Consider the following 18686-nt stretch of genomic DNA (forward strand, 5'->3'; position numbering starts at 1 on the left):
TTTGTGCCATTGCGGTGTGTTCTCGTGGGGTAGAACGCAGCTCCTGTGACCGCCGCGTCGCGCAGGTAGCGTGGCCGAGCGGTCTAAGGCGCTGGTTTCAGGCACCAGCCTCTTCGGAGGCGTGGGTTCGAATCCCACCGCTGCCAACGTTTTCTGTCTCGAAAACAGGAGCACTGATTTCCCGCGAAGGAAAAAGCGCAGCGTCGGTTTCTTAAACTGTCGTAGCACAGTGGTGCGTGGTGTAACAACAGGATTCACCGGCGCAGTTTCGTCTCATGATTGCTGGCGTTCGTCTCCACGAGACGCGTCCCGAGCATGCCGTTCTACGAAGTGGAAACGTTAATTTTTGCAGTTGTCGTCAAGTAGCGGGTGGGCGCTCGCCGTGTTTGTTGGAGGAGTGCTTGTGTCGTTATCCGGTGTCGTCTAGTGGCTGGGATACCTGGCTCTCGCCCAGGAGGCCTGGGTTCGATTCCCGGTACCGGAAATGCACATTTTATTGCTCCTCTTATGCGACTTGTCCCGACTTAGCTCGACTGACGCTCCGCTGACGCTTGCAGAAAACTACGTAAAATATGATTCGCGGCCACAAGTGACGGCGAGAGAGATGCGACATCTGTCCACCTCTTATCCGGGCACATACCTGCGGTCAACAGACTTGGAGGACTGCAAGACATTGCCACGGGGGTTGAATGCAGCTAACCACTCTGCTCAGTGTCCATCAGCGCGGGCACGTTCGTTTGCCAGTATACATATAATGGAGACCGCGTCTGACACAGCTGTTGCGAGACACAGTCGGCCGAGCTTTGCTGTGCACAGCCACTTGCAGTCGCGAGAGTTGAATTCCGCGGTGGCTCCGTGGCCGTGATCGTCTAGTGGTCAGGACATTGCGTTGTGGCCGCAACAACCCAGGCTCGAATCCGGGTCACGGCACTTTTTAAAGTTCTGCCTTGCTGTCACTGCAATGACGATAGTGACCCAGTGATTGAAATCACGGTGCCCTCCTGATTTTGTGCTCATGTTCCTCAGGCTGCAGGTGGCACTACCGATTCCTTATAAACACGCGATGCCGCCGCACCAGGGCGCTGGCAGCTGCCTGTGTAATTAATCTCTATTCGAAAAGGGCAGTCGTTCGAGGTGCGATGTTCGAGCAACCAGTCGCAGCAGATCAGGAAGCTGTGTCGTGCACTGCATTCTACAAATGCCAGGAACACTGGTGTAGGTAGCGTGGCCGAGCGGTCTAAGGCGCTGGTTTAAGGCACCAGTCTCTTCGGAGGCGTGGGTTCGAATCCCACCGCTGCCAATTTTTACTTCTCGTTTTTGTGCCATTGCGGTGTGTTCTCGTGGGGTAGAACGCAGCTCCTGTGACCGCCGCGTCGCGCAGGTAGCGTGGCCGAGCGGTCTAAGGCGCTGGTTTCAGGCACCAGTCTCTTCGGAGGCGTGGGTTCGAATCCCACCGCTGCCAACGTTTTCTGTCTCGAAAACAGGAGCACTGATTTCCCGCGAAGGAAAAAGCGCAGCGTCGGTTTCTTAAACTGTCGTAGCACAGTGGTGCGTGGTGTAACAACAGGATTCACCGGCGCAGTTTCGTCTCATGATTGCTGGCGTTCGTCTCCACGAGACGCGTCCCGAGCATGCCGTTCTACGAAGTGGAAACGTTAATTTTTGCAGTTGTCGTCAAGTAGCGGGTGGGCGCTCGCCGTGTTTGTTGGAGGAGTGCTTGTGTCGTTATCCGGTGTCGTCTAGTGGCTGGGATACCTGGCTCTCGCCCAGGAGGCCTGGGTTCGATTCCCGGTACCGGAAATGCACATTTTATTGCTCCTCTTATGCGACTTGTCCCGACTTAGCTCGACTGACGCTCCGCTGACGCTTGCAGAAAACTACGTAAAATATGATTCGCGGCCACAAGTGACGGCGAGAGAGATGCGACATCTGTCCACCTCTTATCCGGGCACATACCTGCGGTCAACAGACTTGGAGGACTGCAAGACATTGCCACGGGGGTTGAATGCAGCTAACCACTCTGCTCAGTGTCCATCAGCGCGGGCACGTTCGTTTGCCAGTATACATATAATGGAGACCGCGTCTGACACAGCTGTTGCGAGACACAGTCGGCCGAGCTTTGCTGTGCACAGCCACTTGCAGTCGCGAGAGTTGAATTCCGCGGTGGCTCCGTGGCCGTGATCGTCTAGTGGTCAGGACATTGCGTTGTGGCCGCAACAACCCAGGCTCGAATCCGGGTCACGGCACTTTTTAAAGTTCTGCCTTGCTGTCACTGCAATGACGATAGTGACCCAGTGATTGAAATCACGGTGCCCTCCTGATTTTGTGCTCATGTTCCTCAGGCTGCAGGTGGCACTACCGATTCCTTATAAACACGCGATGCCGCCGCACCAGGGCGCTGGCAGCTGCCTGTGTAATTAATCTCTATTCGAAAAGGGCAGTCGTTCGAGGTGCGATGTTCGAGCATCCAGTCGCAGCAGATCAGGAAGCTGTGTCGTGCACTGCATTCTACAAATGCCAGGAACACTGGTGTAGGTAGCGTGGCCGAGCGGTCTAAGGCGCTGGTTTAAGGCACCAGTCTCTTCGGAGGCGTGGGTTCGAATCCCACCGCTGCCAATTTTTACTTCTCGTTTTTGTGCCATTGCGGTGTGTTCTCGTGGGGTAGAACGCAGCTCCTGTGACCGCCGCGTCGCGCAGGTAGCGTGGCCGAGCGGTCTAAGGCGCTGGTTTCAGGCACCAGCCTCTTCGGAGGCGTGGGTTCGAATCCCACCGCTGCCAACGTTTTCTGTCTCGAAAACAGGAGCACTGATTTCCCGCGAAGGAAAAAGCGCAGCGTCGGTTTCTTAAACTGTCGTAGCACAGTGGTGCGTGGTGTAACAACAGGATTCACCGGCGCAGTTTCGTCTCATGATTGCTGGCGTTCGTCTCCACGAGACGCGTCCCGAGCATGCCGTTCTACGAAGTGGAAACGTTAATTTTTGCAGTTGTCGTCAAGTAGCGGGTGGGCGCTCGCCGTGTTTGTTGGAGGAGTGCTTGTGTCGTTATCCGGTGTCGTCTAGTGGCTGGGATACCTGGCTCTCGCCCAGGAGGCCTGGGTTCGATTCCCGGTACCGGAAATGCACATTTTATTGCTCCTCTTATGCGACTTGTCCCGACTTAGCTCGACTGACGCTCCGCTGACGCTTGCAGAAAACTACGTAAAATATGATTCGCGGCCACAAGTGACGGCGAGAGAGATGCGACATCTGTCCACCTCTTATCCGGGCACATACCTGCGGTCAACAGACTTGGAGGACTGCAAGACATTGCCACGGGGGTTGAATGCAGCTAACCACTCTGCTCAGTGTCCATCAGCGCGGGCACGTTCGTTTGCCAGTATACATATAATGGAGACCGCGTCTGACACAGCTGTTGCGAGACACAGTCGGCCGAGCTTTGCTGTGCACAGCCACTTGCAGTCGCGAGAGTTGAATTCCGCGGTGGCTCCGTGGCCGTGATCGTCTAGTGGTCAGGACATTGCGTTGTGGCCGCAACAACCCAGGCTCGAATCCGGGTCACGGCACTTTTTAAAGTTCTGCCTTGCTGTCACTGCAATGACGATAGTGACCCAGTGATTGAAATCACGGTGCCCTCCTGATTTTGTGCTCATGTTCCTCAGGCTGCAGGTGGCACTACCGATTCCTTATAAACACGCGATGCCGCCGCACCAGGGCGCTGGCAGCTGCCTGTGTAATTAATCTCTATTCGAAAAGGGCAGTCGTTCGAGGTGCGATGTTCGAGCAACCAGTCGCAGCAGATCAGGAAGCTGTGTCGTGCACTGCATTCTACAAATGCCAGGAACACTGGTGTAGGTAGCGTGGCCGAGCGGTCTAAGGCGCTGGTTTAAGGCACCAGTCTCTTCGGAGGCGTGGGTTCGAATCCCACCGCTGCCAATTTTTACTTCTCGTTTTTGTGCCATTGCGGTGTGTTCTCGTGGGGTAGAACGCAGCTCCTGTGACCGCCGCGTCGCGCAGGTAGCGTGGCCGAGCGGTCTAAGGCGCTGGTTTCAGGCACCAGCCTCTTCGGAGGCGTGGGTTCGAATCCCACCGCTGCCAACGTTTTCTGTCTCGAAAACAGGAGCACTGATTTCCCGCGAAGGAAAAAGCGCAGCGTCGGTTTCTTAAACTGTCGTAGCACAGTGGTGCGTGGTGTAACAACAGGATTCACCGGCGCAGTTTCGTCTCATGATTGCTGGCGTTCGTCTCCACGAGACGCGTCCCGAGCATGCCGTTCTACGAAGTGGAAACGTTAATTTTTGCAGTTGTCGTCAAGTAGCGGGTGGGCGCTCGCCGTGTTTGTTGGAGGAGTGCTTGTGTCGTTATCCGGTGTCGTCTAGTGGCTGGGATACCTGGCTCTCGCCCAGGAGGCCTGGGTTCGATTCCCGGTACCGGAAATGCACATTTTATTGCTCCTCTTATGCGACTTGTCCCGACTTAGCTCGACTGACGCTCCGCTGACGCTTGCAGAAAACTACGTAAAATATGATTCGCGGCCACAAGTGACGGCGAGAGAGATGCGACATCTGTCCACCTCTTATCCGGGCACATACCTGCGGTCAACAGACTTGGAGGACTGCAAGACATTGCCACGGGGGTTGAATGCAGCTAACCACTCTGCTCAGTGTCCATCAGCGCGGGCACGTTCGTTTGCCAGTATACATATAATGGAGACCGCGTCTGACACAGCTGTTGCGAGACACAGTCGGCCGAGCTTTGCTGTGCACAGCCACTTGCAGTCGCGAGAGTTGAATTCCGCGGTGGCTCCGTGGCCGTGATCGTCTAGTGGTCAGGACATTGCGTTGTGGCCGCAACAACCCAGGCTCGAATCCGGGTCACGGCACTTTTTAAAGTTCTGCCTTGCTGTCACTGCAATGACGATAGTGACCCAGTGATTGAAATCACGGTGCCCTCCTGATTTTGTGCTCATGTTCCTCAGGCTGCAGGTGGCACTACCGATTCCTTATAAACACGCGATGCCGCCGCACCAGGGCGCTGGCAGCTGCCTGTGTAATTAATCTCTATTCGAAAAGGGCAGTCGTTCGAGGTGCGATGTTCGAGCAACCAGTCGCAGCAGATCAGGAAGCTGTGTCGTGCACTGCATTCTACAAATGCCAGGAACACTGGTGTAGGTAGCGTGGCCGAGCGGTCTAAGGCGCTGGTTTAAGGCACCAGTCTCTTCGGAGGCGTGGGTTCGAATCCCACCGCTGCCAATTTTTACTTCTCGTTTTTGTGCCATTGCGGTGTGTTCTCGTGGGGTAGAACGCAGCTCCTGTGACCGCCGCGTCGCGCAGGTAGCGTGGCCGAGCGGTCTAAGGCGCTGGTTTCAGGCACCAGTCTCTTCGGAGGCGTGGGTTCGAATCCCACCGCTGCCAACGTTTTCTGTCTCGAAAACAGGAGCACTGATTTCCCGCGAAGGAAAAAGCGCAGCGTCGGTTTCTTAAACTGTCGTAGCACAGTGGTGCGTGGTGTAACAACAGGATTCACCGGCGCAGTTTCGTCTCATGATTGCTGGCGTTCGTCTCCACGAGACGCGTCCCGAGCATGCCGTTCTACGAAGTGGAAACGTTAATTTTTGCAGTTGTCGTCAAGTAGCGGGTGGGCGCTCGCCGTGTTTGTTGGAGGAGTGCTTGTGTCGTTATCCGGTGTCGTCTAGTGGCTGGGATACCTGGCTCTCGCCCAGGAGGCCTGGGTTCGATTCCCGGTACCGGAAATGCACATTTTATTGCTCCTCTTATGCGACTTGTCCCGACTTAGCTCGACTGACGCTCCGCTGACGCTTGCAGAAAACTACGTAAAATATGATTCGCGGCCACAAGTGACGGCGAGAGAGATGCGACATCTGTCCACCTCTTATCCGGGCACATACCTGCGGTCAACAGACTTGGAGGACTGCAAGACATTGCCACGGGGGTTGAATGCAGCTAACCACTCTGCTCAGTGTCCATCAGCGCGGGCACGTTCGTTTGCCAGTATACATATAATGGAGACCGCGTCTGACACAGCTGTTGCGAGACACAGTCGGCCGAGCTTTGCTGTGCACAGCCACTTGCAGTCGCGAGAGTTGAATTCCGCGGTGGCTCCGTGGCCGTGATCGTCTAGTGGTCAGGACATTGCGTTGTGGCCGCAACAACCCAGGCTCGAATCCGGGTCACGGCACTTTTTAAAGTTCTGCCTTGCTGTCACTGCAATGACGATAGTGACCCAGTGATTGAAATCACGGTGCCCTCCTGATTTTGTGCTCATGTTCCTCAGGCTGCAGGTGGCACTACCGATTCCTTATAAACACGCGATGCCGCCGCACCAGGGCGCTGGCAGCTGCCTGTGTAATTAATCTCTATTCGAAAAGGGCAGTCGTTCGAGGTGCGATGTTCGAGCAACCAGTCGCAGCAGATCAGGAAGCTGTGTCGTGCACTGCATTCTACAAATGCCAGGAACACTGGTGTAGGTAGCGTGGCCGAGCGGTCTAAGGCGCTGGTTTAAGGCACCAGTCTCTTCGGAGGCGTGGGTTCGAATCCCACCGCTGCCAATTTTTACTTCTCGTTTTTGTGCCATTGCGGTGTGTTCTCGTGGGGTAGAACGCAGCTCCTGTGACCGCCGCGTCGCGCAGGTAGCGTGGCCGAGCGGTCTAAGGCGCTGGTTTCAGGCACCAGTCTCTTCGGAGGCGTGGGTTCGAATCCCACCGCTGCCAACGTTTTCTGTCTCGAAAACAGGAGCACTGATTTCCCGCGAAGGAAAAAGCGCAGCGTCGGTTTCTTAAACTGTCGTAGCACAGTGGTGCGTGGTGTAACAACAGGATTCACCGGCGCAGTTTCGTCTCATGATTGCTGGCGTTCGTCTCCACGAGACGCGTCCCGAGCATGCCGTTCTACGAAGTGGAAACGTTAATTTTTGCAGTTGTCGTCAAGTAGCGGGTGGGCGCTCGCCGTGTTTGTTGGAGGAGTGCTTGTGTCGTTATCCGGTGTCGTCTAGTGGCTGGGATACCTGGCTCTCGCCCAGGAGGCCTGGGTTCGATTCCCGGTACCGGAAATGCACATTTTATTGCTCCTCTTATGCGACTTGTCCCGACTTAGCTCGACTGACGCTCCGCTGACGCTTGCAGAAAACTACGTAAAATATGATTCGCGGCCACAAGTGACGGCGAGAGAGATGCGACATCTGTCCACCTCTTATCCGGGCACATACCTGCGGTCAACAGACTTGGAGGACTGCAAGACATTGCCACGGGGGTTGAATGCAGCTAACCACTCTGCTCAGTGTCCATCAGCGCGGGCACGTTCGTTTGCCAGTATACATATAATGGAGACCGCGTCTGACACAGCTGTTGCGAGACACAGTCGGCCGAGCTTTGCTGTGCACAGCCACTTGCAGTCGCGAGAGTTGAATTCCGCGGTGGCTCCGTGGCCGTGATCGTCTAGTGGTCAGGACATTGCGTTGTGGCCGCAACAACCCAGGCTCGAATCCGGGTCACGGCACTTTTTAAAGTTCTGCCTTGCTGTCGCTGCAATGACGATAGTGACCCAGTGATTGAAATCACGTTGCCCTCCTGATTTTGTGCTCATGTTCCTCAGGCTGCAGGTGGCACTACCGATTCCTTATAAACACGCGATGCCGCCGCACCAGGGCGCTGGCAGCTGCCTGTGTAGTTAATCTCTATTCGAAAAGGGCAGTCGTTCGAGGTGCGATGTTCGAGCAACCAGTCGCAGCAGATCAGGAAGCTGTGTCGTGCACTGCATTCTACAAATGCCAGGAACACTGGTGTAGGTAGCGTGGCCGAGCGGTCTAAGGCGCTGGTTTAAGGCACCAGTCTCTTCGGAGGCGTGGGTTCGAATCCCACCGCTGCCAATTTTTACTTCTCGTTTTTGTGCCATTGCGGTGTGTTCTCGTGGGGTAGAACGCAGCTCCTGTGACCGCCGCGTCGCGCAGGTAGCGTGGCCGAGCGGTCTAAGGCGCTGGTTTCAGGCACCAGTCTCTTCGGAGGCGTGGGTTCGAATCCCACCGCTGCCAACGTTTTCTGTCTCGAAAACAGGAGCACTGATTTCCCGCGAAGGAAAAAGCGCAGCGTCGGTTTCTTAAACTGTCGTAGCACAGTGGTGCGTGGTGTAACAACAGGATTCACCGGCGCAGTTTCGTCTCATGATTGCTGGCGTTCGTCTCCACGAGACGCGTCCCGAGCATGCCGTTCTACGAAGTGGAAACGTTAATTTTTGCAGTTGTCGTCAAGTAGCGGGTGGGCGCTCGCCGTGTTTGTTGGAGGAGTGCTTGTGTCGTTATCCGGTGTCGTCTAGTGGCTGGGATACCTGGCTCTCGCCCAGGAGGCCTGGGTTCGATTCCCGGTACCGGAAATGCACATTTTATTGCTCCTCTTATGCGACTTGTCCCGACTTAGCTCGACTGACGCTCCGCTGACGCTTGCAGAAAACTACGTAAAATATGATTCGCGGCCACAAGTGACGGCGAGAGAGATGCGACATCTGTCCACCTCTTATCCGGGCACATACCTGCGGTCAACAGACTTGGAGGACTGCAAGACATTGCCACGGGGGTTGAATGCAGCTAACCACTCTGCTCAGTGTCCATCAGCGCGGGCACGTTCGTTTGCCAGTATACATATAATGGAGACCGCGTCTGACACAGCTGTTGCGAGACACAGTCGGCCGAGCTTTGCTGTGCACAGCCACTTGCAGTCGCGAGAGTTGAATTCCGCGGTGGCTCCGTGGCCGTGATCGTCTAGTGGTCAGGACATTGCGTTGTGGCCGCAACAACCCAGGCTCGAATCCGGGTCACGGCACTTTTTAAAGTTCTGCCTTGCTGTCGCTGCAATGACGATAGTGACCCAGTGATTGAAATCACGTTGCCCTCCTGATTTTGTGCTCATGTTCCTCAGGCTGCAGGTGGCACTACCGATTCCTTATAAACACGCGATGCCGCCGCACCAGGGCGCTGGCAGCTGCCTGTGTAGTTAATCTCTATTCGAAAAGGGCAGTCGTTCGAGGTGCGATGTTCGAGCAACCAGTCGCAGCAGATCAGGAAGCTGTGTCGTGCACTGCATTCTACAAATGCCAGGAACACTGGTGTAGGTAGCGTGGCCGAGCGGTCTAAGGCGCTGGTTTAAGGCACCAGTCTCTTCGGAGGCGTGGGTTCGAATCCCACCGCTGCCAATTTTTACTTCTCGTTTTTGTGCCATTGCGGTGTGTTCTCGTGGGGTAGAACGCAGCTCCTGTGACCGCCGCGTCGCGCAGGTAGCGTGGCCGAGCGGTCTAAGGCGCTGGTTTCAGGCACCAGTCTCTTCGGAGGCGTGGGTTCGAATCCCACCGCTGCCAACGTTTTCTGTCTCGAAAACAGGAGCACTGATTTCCCGCGAAGGAAAAAGCGCAGCGTCGGTTTCTTAAACTGTCGTAGCACAGTGGTGCGTGGTGTAACAACAGGATTCACCGGCGCAGTTTCGTCTCATGATTGCTGGCGTTCGTCTCCACGAGACGCGTCCCGAGCATGCCGTTCTACGAAGTGGAAACGTTAATTTTTGCAGTTGTCGTCAAGTAGCGGGTGGGCGCTCGCCGTGTTTGTTGGAGGAGTGCTTGTGTCGTTATCCGGTGTCGTCTAGTGGCTGGGATACCTGGCTCTCGCCCAGGAGGCCTGGGTTCGATTCCCGGTACCGGAAATGCACATTTTATTGCTCCTCTTATGCGACTTGTCCCGACTTAGCTCGACTGACGCTCCGCTGACGCTTGCAGAAAACTACGTAAAATATGATTCGCGGCCACAAGTGACGGCGAGAGAGATGCGACATCTGTCCACCTCTTATCCGGGCACATACCTGCGGTCAACAGACTTGGAGGACTGCAAGACATTGCCACGGGGGTTGAATGCAGCTAACCACTCTGCTCAGTGTCCATCAGCGCGGGCACGTTCGTTTGCCAGTATACATATAATGGAGACCGCGTCTGACACAGCTGTTGCGAGACACAGTCGGCCGAGCTTTGCTGTGCACAGCCACTTGCAGTCGCGAGAGTTGAATTCCGCGGTGGCTCCGTGGCCGTGATCGTCTAGTGGTCAGGACATTGCGTTGTGGCCGCAACAACCCAGGCTCGAATCCGGGTCACGGCACTTTTTAAAGTTCTGCCTTGCTGTCGCTGCAATGACGATAGTGACCCAGTGATTGAAATCACGTTGCCCTCCTGATTTTGTGCTCATGTTCCTCAGGCTGCAGGTGGCACTACCGATTCCTTATAAACACGCGATGCCGCCGCACCAGGGCGCTGGCAGCTGCCTGTGTAGTTAATCTCTATTCGAAAAGGGCAGTCGTTCGAGGTGCGATGTTCGAGCAACCAGTCGCAGCAGATCAGGAAGCTGTGTCGTGCACTGCATTCTACAAATGCCAGGAACACTGGTGTAGGTAGCGTGGCCGAGCGGTCTAAGGCGCTGGTTTAAGGCACCAGTCTCTTCGGAGGCGTGGGTTCGAATCCCACCGCTGCCAATTTTTACTTCTCGTTTTTGTGCCATTGCGGTGTGTTCTCGTGGGGTAGAACGCAGCTCCTGTGACCGCCGCGTCGCGCAGGTAGCGTGGCCGAGCGGTCTAAGGCGCTGGTTTCAGGCACCAGTCTCTTCGGAGGCGTGGGTTCGAATCCCACCGCTGCCAACGTTTTCTGTCTCGAAAACAGGAGCACTGATTTCCCGCGAAGGAAAAAGCGCAGCGTCGGTTTCTTAAACTGTCGTAGCACAGTGGTGCGTGGTGTAACAACAGGATTCACCGGCGCAGTTTCGTCTCATGATTGCTGGCGTTCGTCTCCACGAGACGCGTCCCGAGCATGCCGTTCTACGAAGTGGAAACGTTAATTTTTGCAGTTGTCGTCAAGTAGCGGGTGGGCGCTCGCCGTGTTTGTTGGAGGAGTGCTTGTGTCGTTATCCGGTGTCGTCTAGTGGCTGGGATACCTGGCTCTCGCCCAGGAGGCCTGGGTTCGATTCCCGGTACCGGAAATGCACATTTTATTGCTCCTCTTATGCGACTTGTCCCGACTTAGCTCGACTGACGCTCCGCTGACGCTTGCAGAAAACTACGTAAAATATGATTCGCGGCCACAAGTGACGGCGAGAGAGATGCGACATCTGTCCACCTCTTATCCGGGCACATACCTGCGGTCAACAGACTTGGAGGACTGCAAGACATTGCCACGGGGGTTGAATGCAGCTAACCACTCTGCTCAGTGTCCATCAGCGCGGGCACGTTCGTTTGCCAGTATACATATAATGGAGACCGCGTCTGACACAGCTGTTGCGAGACACAGTCGGCCGAGCTTTGCTGTGCACAGCCACTTGCAGTCGCGAGAGTTGAATTCCGCGGTGGCTCCGTGGCCGTGATCGTCTAGTGGTCAGGACATTGCGTTGTGGCCGCAACAACCCAGGCTCGAATCCGGGTCACGGCACTTTTTAAAGTTCTGCCTTGCTGTCACTGCAATGACGATAGTGACCCAGTGATTGAAATCACGGTGCCCTCCTGATTTTGTGCTCATGTTCCTCAGGCTGCAGGTGGCACTACCGATTCCTTATAAACACGCGATGCCGCCGCACCAGGGCGCTGGCAGCTGCCTGTGTAATTAATCTCTATTCGAAAAGGGCAGTCGTTCGAGGTGCGATGTTCGAGCAACCAGTCGCAGCAGATCAGGAAGCTGTGTCGTGCACTGCATTCTACAAATGCCAGGAACACTGGTGTAGGTAGCGTGGCCGAGCGGTCTAAGGCGCTGGTTTAAGGCACCAGTCTCTTCGGAGGCGTGGGTTCGAATCCCACCGCTGCCAATTTTTACTTCTCGTTTTTGTGCCATTGCGGTGTGTTCTCGTGGGGTAGAACGCAGCTCCTGTGACCGCCGCGTCGCGCAGGTAGCGTGGCCGAGCGGTCTAAGGCGCTGGTTTCAGGCACCAGTCTCTTCGGAGGCGTGGGTTCGAATCCCACCGCTGCCAACGTTTTCTGTCTCGAAAACAGGAGCACTGATTTCCCGCGAAGGAAAAAGCGCAGCGTCGGTTTCTTAAACTGTCGTAGCACAGTGGTGCGTGGTGTAACAACAGGATTCACCGGCGCAGTTTCGTCTCATGATTGCTGGCGTTCGTCTCCACGAGACGCGTCCCGAGCATGCCGTTCTACGAAGTGGAAACGTTAATTTTTGCAGTTGTCGTCAAGTAGCGGGTGGGCGCTCGCCGTGTTTGTTGGAGGAGTGCTTGTGTCGTTATCCGGTGTCGTCTAGTGGCTGGGATACCTGGCTCTCGCCCAGGAGGCCTGGGTTCGATTCCCGGTACCGGAAATGCACATTTTATTGCTCCTCTTATGCGACTTGTCCCGACTTAGCTCGACTGACGCTCCGCTGACGCTTGCAGAAAACTACGTAAAATATGATTCGCGGCCACAAGTGACGGCGAGAGAGATGCGACATCTGTCCACCTCTTATCCGGGCACATACCTGCGGTCAACAGACTTGGAGGACTGCAAGACATTGCCACGGGGGTTGAATGCAGCTAACCACTCTGCTCAGTGTCCATCAGCGCGGGCACGTTCGTTTGCCAGTATACATATAATGGAGACCGCGTCTGACACAGCTGTTGCGAGACACAGTCGGCCGAGCTTTGCTGTGCACAGCCACTTGCAGTCGCGAGAGTTGAATTCCGCGGTGGCTCCGTGGCCGTGATCGTCTAGTGGTCAGGACATTGCGTTGTGGCCGCAACAACCCAGGCTCGAATCCGGGTCACGGCACTTTTTAAAGTTCTGCCTTGCTGTCGCTGCAATGACGATAGTGACCCAGTGATTGAAATCACGTTGCCCTCCTGATTTTGTGCTCATGTTCCTCAGGCTGCAGGTGGCACTACCGATTCCTTATAAACACGCGATGCCGCCGCACCAGGGCGCTGGCAGCTGCCTGTGTAGTTAATCTCTATTCGAAAAGGGCAGTCGTTCGAGGTGCGATGTTCGAGCAACCAGTCGCAGCAGATCAGGAAGCTGTGTCGTGCACTGCATTCTACAAATGCCAGGAACACTGGTGTAGGTAGCGTGGCCGAGCGGTCTAAGGCGCTGGTTTAAGGCACCAGTCTCTTCGGAGGCGTGGGTTCGAATCCCACCGCTGCCAATTTTTACTTCTCGTTTTTGTGCCATTGCGGTGTGTTCTCGTGGGGTAGAACGCAGCTCCTGTGACCGCCGCGTCGCGCAGGTAGCGTGGCCGAGCGGTCTAAGGCGCTGGTTTCAGGCACCAGTCTCTTCGGAGGCGTGGGTTCGAATCCCACCGCTGCCAACGTTTTCTGTCTCGAAAACAGGAGCACTGATTTCCCGCGAAGGAAAAAGCGCAGCGTCGGTTTCTTAAACTGTCGTAGCACAGTGGTGCGTGGTGTAACAACAGGATTCACCGGCGCAGTTTCGTCTCATGATTGCTGGCGTTCGTCTCCACGAGACGCGTCCCGAGCATGCCGTTCTACGAAGTGGAAACGTTAATTTTTGCAGTTGTCGTCAAGTAGCGGGTGGGCGCTCGCCGTGTTTGTTGGAGGAGTGCTTGTGTCGTTATCCGCTGTCGTCTAGTGGCTGGGATACCTGGCTCTCGCCCAGGAGGCCTGGGTTCGATTCCCGGTACCGGAAATGCACATTTTATTGCTCCTCTTATGCGACTTGTCCCGACTTAGCTCGACTGACGCTCCGCTGACGCTTGCAGAAAACTACGTAAAATATGATTCGCGGCCACAAGTGACGGCGAGAGAGATGCGACATCTGTCCACCTCTTATCCGGGCACATACCTGCGGTCAACAGACTTGGAGGACTGCAAGACATTGCCACGGGGGTTGAATGCAGCTAACCACTCTGCTCAGTGTCCATCAGCGCGGGCACGTTCGTTTGCCAGTATACATATAATGGAGACCGCGTCTGACACAGCTGTTGCGAGACACAGTCGGCCGAGCTTTGCTGTGCACAGCCACTTGCAGTCGCGAGAGTTGAATTCCGCGGTGGCTCCGTGGCCGTGATCGTCTAGTGGTCAGGACATTGCGTTGTGGCCGCAACAACCCAGGCTCGAATCCGGGTCACGGCACTTTTTAAAGTTCTGCCTTGCTGTCGCTGCAATGACGATAGTGACCCAGTGATTGAAATCACGTTGCCCTCCTGATTTTGTGCTCATGTTCCTCAGGCTGCAGGTGGCACTACCGATTCCTTATAAACACGCGATGCCGCCGCACCAGGGCGCTGGCAGCTGCCTGTGTAGTTAATCTCTATTCGAAAAGGGCAGTCGTTCGAGGTGCGATGTTCGAGCAACCAGTCGCAGCAGATCAGGAAGCTGTGTCGTGCACTGCATTCTACAAATGCCAGGAACACTGGTGTAGGTAGCGTGGCCGAGCGGTCTAAGGCGCTGGTTTAAGGCACCAGTCTCTTCGGAGGCGTGGGTTCGAATCCCACCGCTGCCAATTTTTACTTCTCGTTTTTGTGCCATTGCGGTGTGTTCTCGTGGGGTAGAACGCAGCTCCTGTGACCGCCGCGTCGCGCAGGTAGCGTGGCCGAGCGGTCTAAGGCGCTGGTTTCAGGCACCAGTCTCTTCGGAGGCGTGGGTTCGAATCCCACCGCTGCCAACGTTTTCTGTCTCGAAAACAGGAGCACTGATTTCCCGCGAAGGAAAAAGCGCAGCGTCGGTTTCTTAAACTGTCGTAGCACAGTGGTGCGTGGTGTAACAACAGGATTCACCGGCGCAGTTTCGTCTCATGATTGCTGGCGTTCGTCTCCACGAGACGCGTCCCGAGCATGCCGTTCTACGAAGTGGAAACGTTAATTTTTGCAGTTGTCGTCAAGTAGCGGGTGGGCGCTCGCCGTGTTTGTTGGAGGAGTGCTTGTGTCGTTATCCGCTGTCGTCTAGTGGCTGGGATACCTGGCTCTCGCCCAGGAGGCCTGGGTTCGATTCCCGGTACCGGAAATGCACATTTTATTGCTCCTCTTATGCGACTTGTCCCGACTTAGCTCGACTGACGCTCCGCTGACGCTTGCAGAAAACTACGTAAAATATGATTCGCGGCCACAAGTGACGGCGAGAGAGATGCGACATCTGTCCACCTCTTATCCGGGCACATACCTGCGGTCAACAGACTTGGAGGACTGCAAGACATTGCCACGGGGGTTGAATGCAGCTAACCACTCTGCTCAGTGTCCATCAGCGCGGGCACGTTCGTTTGCCAGTATACATATAATGGAGACCGCGTCTGACACAGCTGTTGCGAGACACAGTCGGCCGAGCTTTGCTGTGCACAGCCACTTGCAGTCGCGAGAGTAGAATTCCGCGGTGGCTCCGTGGCCGTGATCGTCTAGTGGTCAGGACATTGCGTTGTGGCCGCAACAACCCAGGCTCGAATCCGGGTCACGGCACTTTTTAAAGTTCTGCCTTGCTGTCGCTGCAATGACGATAGTGACCCAGTGATTGAAATCACGTTGCCCTCCTGATTTTGTGCTCATGTTCCTCAGGCTGCAGGTGGCACTACCGATTCCTTATAAACACGCGATGCCGCCGCACCAGGGCGCTGGCAGCTGCCTGTGTAGTTAATCTCTATTCGAAAAGGGCAGTCGTTCGAGGTGCGATGTTCGAGCAACCAGTCGCAGCAGATCAGGAAGCTGTGTCGTGCACTGCATTCTACAAATGCCAGGAACACTGGTGTAGGTAGCGTGGCCGAGCGGTCTAAGGCGCTGGTTTAAGGCACCAGTCTCTTCGGAGGCGTGGGTTCGAATCCCACCGCTGCCAATTTTTACTTCTCGTTTTTGTGCCATTGCGGTGTGTTCTCGTGGGGTAGAACGCAGCTCCTGTGACCGCCGCGTCGCGTAGGTAGCGTGGCCGAGCGGTCTAAGGCGCTGGTTTCAGGCACCAGTCTCTTCGGAGGCGTGGGTTCGAATCCCACCGCTGCCAACGTTTTCTGTCTCGAAAACAGGAGCACTGATTTCCCGCGAAGGAAAAAGCGCAGCGTCGGTTTCTTAAACTGTCGTAGCACAGTGGTGCGTGGTGTAACAACAGGATTCACCGGCGCAGTTTCGTCTCATGATTGCTGGCGTTCGTCTCCACGAGACGCGTCCCGAGCATGCCGTTCTACGAAGTGGAAACGTTAATTTTTGCAGTTGTCGTCAAGTAGCGGGTGGGCGCTCGCCGTGTTTGTTGGAGGAGTGCTTGTGTCGTTATCCGCTGTCGTCTAGTGGCTGGGATACCTGGCTCTCGCCCAGGAGGCCTGGGTTCGATTCCCGGTACCGGAAATGCACATTTTATTGCTCCTCTTATGCGACTTGTCCCGACTTAGCTCGACTGACGCTCCGCTGACGCTTGCAGAAAACTACGTAAAATATGATTCGCGGCCACAAGTGACGGCGAGAGAGATGCGACATCTGTCCACCTCTTATCCGGGCACATACCTGCGGTCAACAGACTTGGAGGACTGCAAGACATTGCCACGGGGGTTGAATGCAGCTAACCACTCTGCTCAGTGTCCATCAGCGCGGGCACGTTCGTTTGCCAGTATACATATAATGGAGACCGCGTCTGACACAGCTGTTGCGAGACACAGTCGGCCGAGCTTTGCTGTGCACAGCCACTTGCAGTCGCGGGAGTTGAATTCCGCGGTGGCTCCGTGGCCGTGATCGTCTAGTGGTCAGGACATTGCGTTGTGGCCGCAACAACCCAGGCTCGAATCCGGGTCACGGCACTTTTTAAAGTTCTGCCTTGCTGTCGCTGCAATGACGATAGTGACCCAGTGATTGAAATCACGTTGCCCTCCTGATTTTGTGCTCATGTTCCTCAGGCTGCAGGTGGCACTACCGATTCCTTATAAACACGCGATGCCGCCGCACCAGGGCGCTGGCAGCTGCCTGTGTAGTTAATCTCTATTCGAAAAGGGCAGTCGTTCGAGGTGCGATGTTCGAGCAACCAGTCGCAGCAGATCAGGAAGCTGTGTCGTGCACTGCATTCTACAAATGCCAGGAACACTGGTGTAGGTAGCGTGGCCGAGCGGTCTAAGGCGCTGGTTTAAGGCACCAGTCTCTTCGGAGGCGTGGGTTCGAATCCCACCGCTGCCAATTTTTACTTCTCGTTTTTGTGCCATTGCGGTGTGTTCTCGTGGGGTAGAACGCAGCTCCTGTGACCGCCGCGTCGCGTAGGTAGCGTGGCCGAGCGGTCAGTTCCGCTTGCGACGCCGTGCAGGTCGCACGTGTTGTGCCTTCGCTCCGCAATAGCGTGTGCAAGCCGTGACTACTTTCTTTGTTTACGTTGTTTGCTAGATTTGCTGTATTGTGCTTCCGTCAGTTCACTTTTAGTGTTTTGTGACGTTTTGTGTTAGCGGTCTCGACCGTTTAATAAGTGGATATGTCGTCCAGGTTGTTCCCAAGGAAATGTACTCTGTGTTTTGAATTTGACAAGTCTACACGTCATGTTCAACCGAGTTCTATGGAAGTTCACGATTTCATAGTGGATGTCATTGGTATTACGTCTGACCAGGTTCATACTGCCTATTACGACACCGATCTCTACTGTTTCTTCGTCAAGTTGTTAAACCCTGTGTTACTGGAGAGGATTCTGTTAAAACATGGTAGCAGAGCTGAGTTCCGTCATCGTGACGCCTCGGTGAGTACTGTTCTCATATCCAATGCTGATGTCGAATACAAAAATGTCCGTGTGTACAACCTGCCGCCGGAAGTTGAAAACTGTTATTTACGTGAGATTTTGACGAAGTATGGGGAGGTCAAGCAAATCCGTAACGAACGTTGGTCTAGTCAACATCGGTTACAGTGTTTTAGTGGCGTCCGGTCAGTCGAAATGCACGTCAAGCAAGATATCCCCTCCCATCTTATTGTTTGTGGGTATAAAGTTCATGTCACGTACAGTGGGCAACCAGGCACATGCTTTATTTGTAATGAAACTGGCCACTTGCGTACGAACTGCCCTAAACGTGTATTTGTTCTCAAAAGTACTTTGGAACAGCGTAAAAAGTTGACATTGGCCGATCTTGTTAGGGAGGCACCAATCACGGACATCGAACGCCCTCGTGATAGTGAAATATTGCCCCCGGAGCCTGGTTTGCCTGTTGCCGACTTTCCACCCTTTCCTTCAAAACCGGTTACAGATACGCCTGCCTCCAAATCTGACGTGCAGCTGCTGAGCCACAAACGGCGAAGAACGTGTGATGATGATAGTCCGGACGAGGCTCTCCAGGAATTAGAACTCGACGTCCCAAAAGAGATGCCGGTTACGGTTACTGACTCAAGTTTTTGTGAACCGTCGCACGCAGCTGTCGACGCTGCGGCTATTGACGTCATTCCGAGTGACGTACAGGCAGCTTTGGCACCACAACAGCCGCGCACATCGCCTGAAGTCGCGACGTCACCACAGGCCGACTCACAACAAGCGCGTGCATCCGATAAGCATAACGAGGCAGGCAGTACTTGTGTACAAACTGAAGGAAGTCAAAGTCCGTCTACAAACAAACACGAAGTTCGTGCTAGTGACAACAAACAAACTTGTCCCCCTTCTGAGTCAGTTCTTTCTGCAGATCAGATGGCTGAGGCGTCACATCACGTTATGGATTGCGAAGTCACTCAGGACCCTCCCACACCTCCGTCTGCCGATGTGTTCCCTAGCAGAGCACGTAGTAGGACCAAAGTTCAACCGAACGTG

General features: G+C 55.0%; 36 non-coding genes across 36 annotated transcripts; all 36 read left to right on the plus strand.

The window, feature by feature from the left end:
• The first annotated feature begins 64 nt into the window (after positions 1 to 64).
• On the plus strand, positions 65 to 146 carry Trnal-cag. The gene has a single exon. It is a non-coding gene; the product is annotated as a tRNA-Leu (tRNA).
• Positions 147 to 412: 266 nt separating this feature from the next.
• On the plus strand, positions 413 to 484 carry Trnae-cuc. The gene has a single exon. It is a non-coding gene; the product is annotated as a tRNA-Glu (tRNA).
• A 734-nt stretch (positions 485 to 1218) lies between these two features.
• Trnal-aag lies at positions 1219 to 1300 on the plus strand. Its single transcript has one exon. It is a non-coding gene; the product is annotated as a tRNA-Leu (tRNA).
• Positions 1301 to 1380: 80 nt separating this feature from the next.
• Trnal-cag lies at positions 1381 to 1462 on the plus strand. The gene has a single exon. It is a non-coding gene; the product is annotated as a tRNA-Leu (tRNA).
• A 266-nt stretch (positions 1463 to 1728) lies between these two features.
• Trnae-cuc lies at positions 1729 to 1800 on the plus strand. The gene has a single exon. It is a non-coding gene; the product is annotated as a tRNA-Glu (tRNA).
• A 734-nt stretch (positions 1801 to 2534) lies between these two features.
• On the plus strand, positions 2535 to 2616 carry Trnal-aag. The gene has a single exon. It is a non-coding gene; the product is annotated as a tRNA-Leu (tRNA).
• Positions 2617 to 2696: 80 nt separating this feature from the next.
• Trnal-cag lies at positions 2697 to 2778 on the plus strand. Its single transcript has one exon. It is a non-coding gene; the product is annotated as a tRNA-Leu (tRNA).
• Positions 2779 to 3044: 266 nt separating this feature from the next.
• On the plus strand, positions 3045 to 3116 carry Trnae-cuc. The gene has a single exon. It is a non-coding gene; the product is annotated as a tRNA-Glu (tRNA).
• Positions 3117 to 3850: 734 nt separating this feature from the next.
• On the plus strand, positions 3851 to 3932 carry Trnal-aag. The gene has a single exon. It is a non-coding gene; the product is annotated as a tRNA-Leu (tRNA).
• An 80-nt stretch (positions 3933 to 4012) lies between these two features.
• Trnal-cag lies at positions 4013 to 4094 on the plus strand. The gene has a single exon. It is a non-coding gene; the product is annotated as a tRNA-Leu (tRNA).
• Positions 4095 to 4360: 266 nt separating this feature from the next.
• On the plus strand, positions 4361 to 4432 carry Trnae-cuc. The gene has a single exon. It is a non-coding gene; the product is annotated as a tRNA-Glu (tRNA).
• Positions 4433 to 5166: 734 nt separating this feature from the next.
• On the plus strand, positions 5167 to 5248 carry Trnal-aag. Its single transcript has one exon. It is a non-coding gene; the product is annotated as a tRNA-Leu (tRNA).
• Positions 5249 to 5328: 80 nt separating this feature from the next.
• Positions 5329 to 5410, plus strand: Trnal-cag. The gene has a single exon. It is a non-coding gene; the product is annotated as a tRNA-Leu (tRNA).
• A 266-nt stretch (positions 5411 to 5676) lies between these two features.
• Positions 5677 to 5748, plus strand: Trnae-cuc. The gene has a single exon. It is a non-coding gene; the product is annotated as a tRNA-Glu (tRNA).
• Positions 5749 to 6482: 734 nt separating this feature from the next.
• Trnal-aag lies at positions 6483 to 6564 on the plus strand. The gene has a single exon. It is a non-coding gene; the product is annotated as a tRNA-Leu (tRNA).
• An 80-nt stretch (positions 6565 to 6644) lies between these two features.
• Trnal-cag lies at positions 6645 to 6726 on the plus strand. Its single transcript has one exon. It is a non-coding gene; the product is annotated as a tRNA-Leu (tRNA).
• A 266-nt stretch (positions 6727 to 6992) lies between these two features.
• Positions 6993 to 7064, plus strand: Trnae-cuc. Its single transcript has one exon. It is a non-coding gene; the product is annotated as a tRNA-Glu (tRNA).
• Positions 7065 to 7798: 734 nt separating this feature from the next.
• Trnal-aag lies at positions 7799 to 7880 on the plus strand. Its single transcript has one exon. It is a non-coding gene; the product is annotated as a tRNA-Leu (tRNA).
• An 80-nt stretch (positions 7881 to 7960) lies between these two features.
• On the plus strand, positions 7961 to 8042 carry Trnal-cag. The gene has a single exon. It is a non-coding gene; the product is annotated as a tRNA-Leu (tRNA).
• A 266-nt stretch (positions 8043 to 8308) lies between these two features.
• On the plus strand, positions 8309 to 8380 carry Trnae-cuc. The gene has a single exon. It is a non-coding gene; the product is annotated as a tRNA-Glu (tRNA).
• A 734-nt stretch (positions 8381 to 9114) lies between these two features.
• Trnal-aag lies at positions 9115 to 9196 on the plus strand. Its single transcript has one exon. It is a non-coding gene; the product is annotated as a tRNA-Leu (tRNA).
• An 80-nt stretch (positions 9197 to 9276) lies between these two features.
• Positions 9277 to 9358, plus strand: Trnal-cag. The gene has a single exon. It is a non-coding gene; the product is annotated as a tRNA-Leu (tRNA).
• Positions 9359 to 9624: 266 nt separating this feature from the next.
• On the plus strand, positions 9625 to 9696 carry Trnae-cuc. The gene has a single exon. It is a non-coding gene; the product is annotated as a tRNA-Glu (tRNA).
• A 734-nt stretch (positions 9697 to 10430) lies between these two features.
• Trnal-aag lies at positions 10431 to 10512 on the plus strand. The gene has a single exon. It is a non-coding gene; the product is annotated as a tRNA-Leu (tRNA).
• An 80-nt stretch (positions 10513 to 10592) lies between these two features.
• Trnal-cag lies at positions 10593 to 10674 on the plus strand. Its single transcript has one exon. It is a non-coding gene; the product is annotated as a tRNA-Leu (tRNA).
• A 266-nt stretch (positions 10675 to 10940) lies between these two features.
• Trnae-cuc lies at positions 10941 to 11012 on the plus strand. The gene has a single exon. It is a non-coding gene; the product is annotated as a tRNA-Glu (tRNA).
• Positions 11013 to 11746: 734 nt separating this feature from the next.
• On the plus strand, positions 11747 to 11828 carry Trnal-aag. Its single transcript has one exon. It is a non-coding gene; the product is annotated as a tRNA-Leu (tRNA).
• An 80-nt stretch (positions 11829 to 11908) lies between these two features.
• Trnal-cag lies at positions 11909 to 11990 on the plus strand. Its single transcript has one exon. It is a non-coding gene; the product is annotated as a tRNA-Leu (tRNA).
• Positions 11991 to 12256: 266 nt separating this feature from the next.
• Trnae-cuc lies at positions 12257 to 12328 on the plus strand. Its single transcript has one exon. It is a non-coding gene; the product is annotated as a tRNA-Glu (tRNA).
• A 734-nt stretch (positions 12329 to 13062) lies between these two features.
• Positions 13063 to 13144, plus strand: Trnal-aag. Its single transcript has one exon. It is a non-coding gene; the product is annotated as a tRNA-Leu (tRNA).
• Positions 13145 to 13224: 80 nt separating this feature from the next.
• Positions 13225 to 13306, plus strand: Trnal-cag. Its single transcript has one exon. It is a non-coding gene; the product is annotated as a tRNA-Leu (tRNA).
• A 1072-nt stretch (positions 13307 to 14378) lies between these two features.
• On the plus strand, positions 14379 to 14460 carry Trnal-aag. The gene has a single exon. It is a non-coding gene; the product is annotated as a tRNA-Leu (tRNA).
• Positions 14461 to 14540: 80 nt separating this feature from the next.
• Positions 14541 to 14622, plus strand: Trnal-cag. The gene has a single exon. It is a non-coding gene; the product is annotated as a tRNA-Leu (tRNA).
• A 1072-nt stretch (positions 14623 to 15694) lies between these two features.
• Positions 15695 to 15776, plus strand: Trnal-aag. Its single transcript has one exon. It is a non-coding gene; the product is annotated as a tRNA-Leu (tRNA).
• Positions 15777 to 15856: 80 nt separating this feature from the next.
• Trnal-cag lies at positions 15857 to 15938 on the plus strand. Its single transcript has one exon. It is a non-coding gene; the product is annotated as a tRNA-Leu (tRNA).
• Positions 15939 to 17010: 1072 nt separating this feature from the next.
• Positions 17011 to 17092, plus strand: Trnal-aag. Its single transcript has one exon. It is a non-coding gene; the product is annotated as a tRNA-Leu (tRNA).
• Positions 17093 to 18686: the final 1594 nt, after the last annotated feature.

The sequence above is a fragment of the Schistocerca piceifrons genome, unplaced genomic scaffold, assembly GCF_021461385.2.
Source record: "Schistocerca piceifrons isolate TAMUIC-IGC-003096 unplaced genomic scaffold, iqSchPice1.1 HiC_scaffold_1764, whole genome shotgun sequence".
NCBI classification, from domain to species: Eukaryota; Metazoa; Arthropoda; class Insecta; order Orthoptera; family Acrididae; genus Schistocerca; species Schistocerca piceifrons.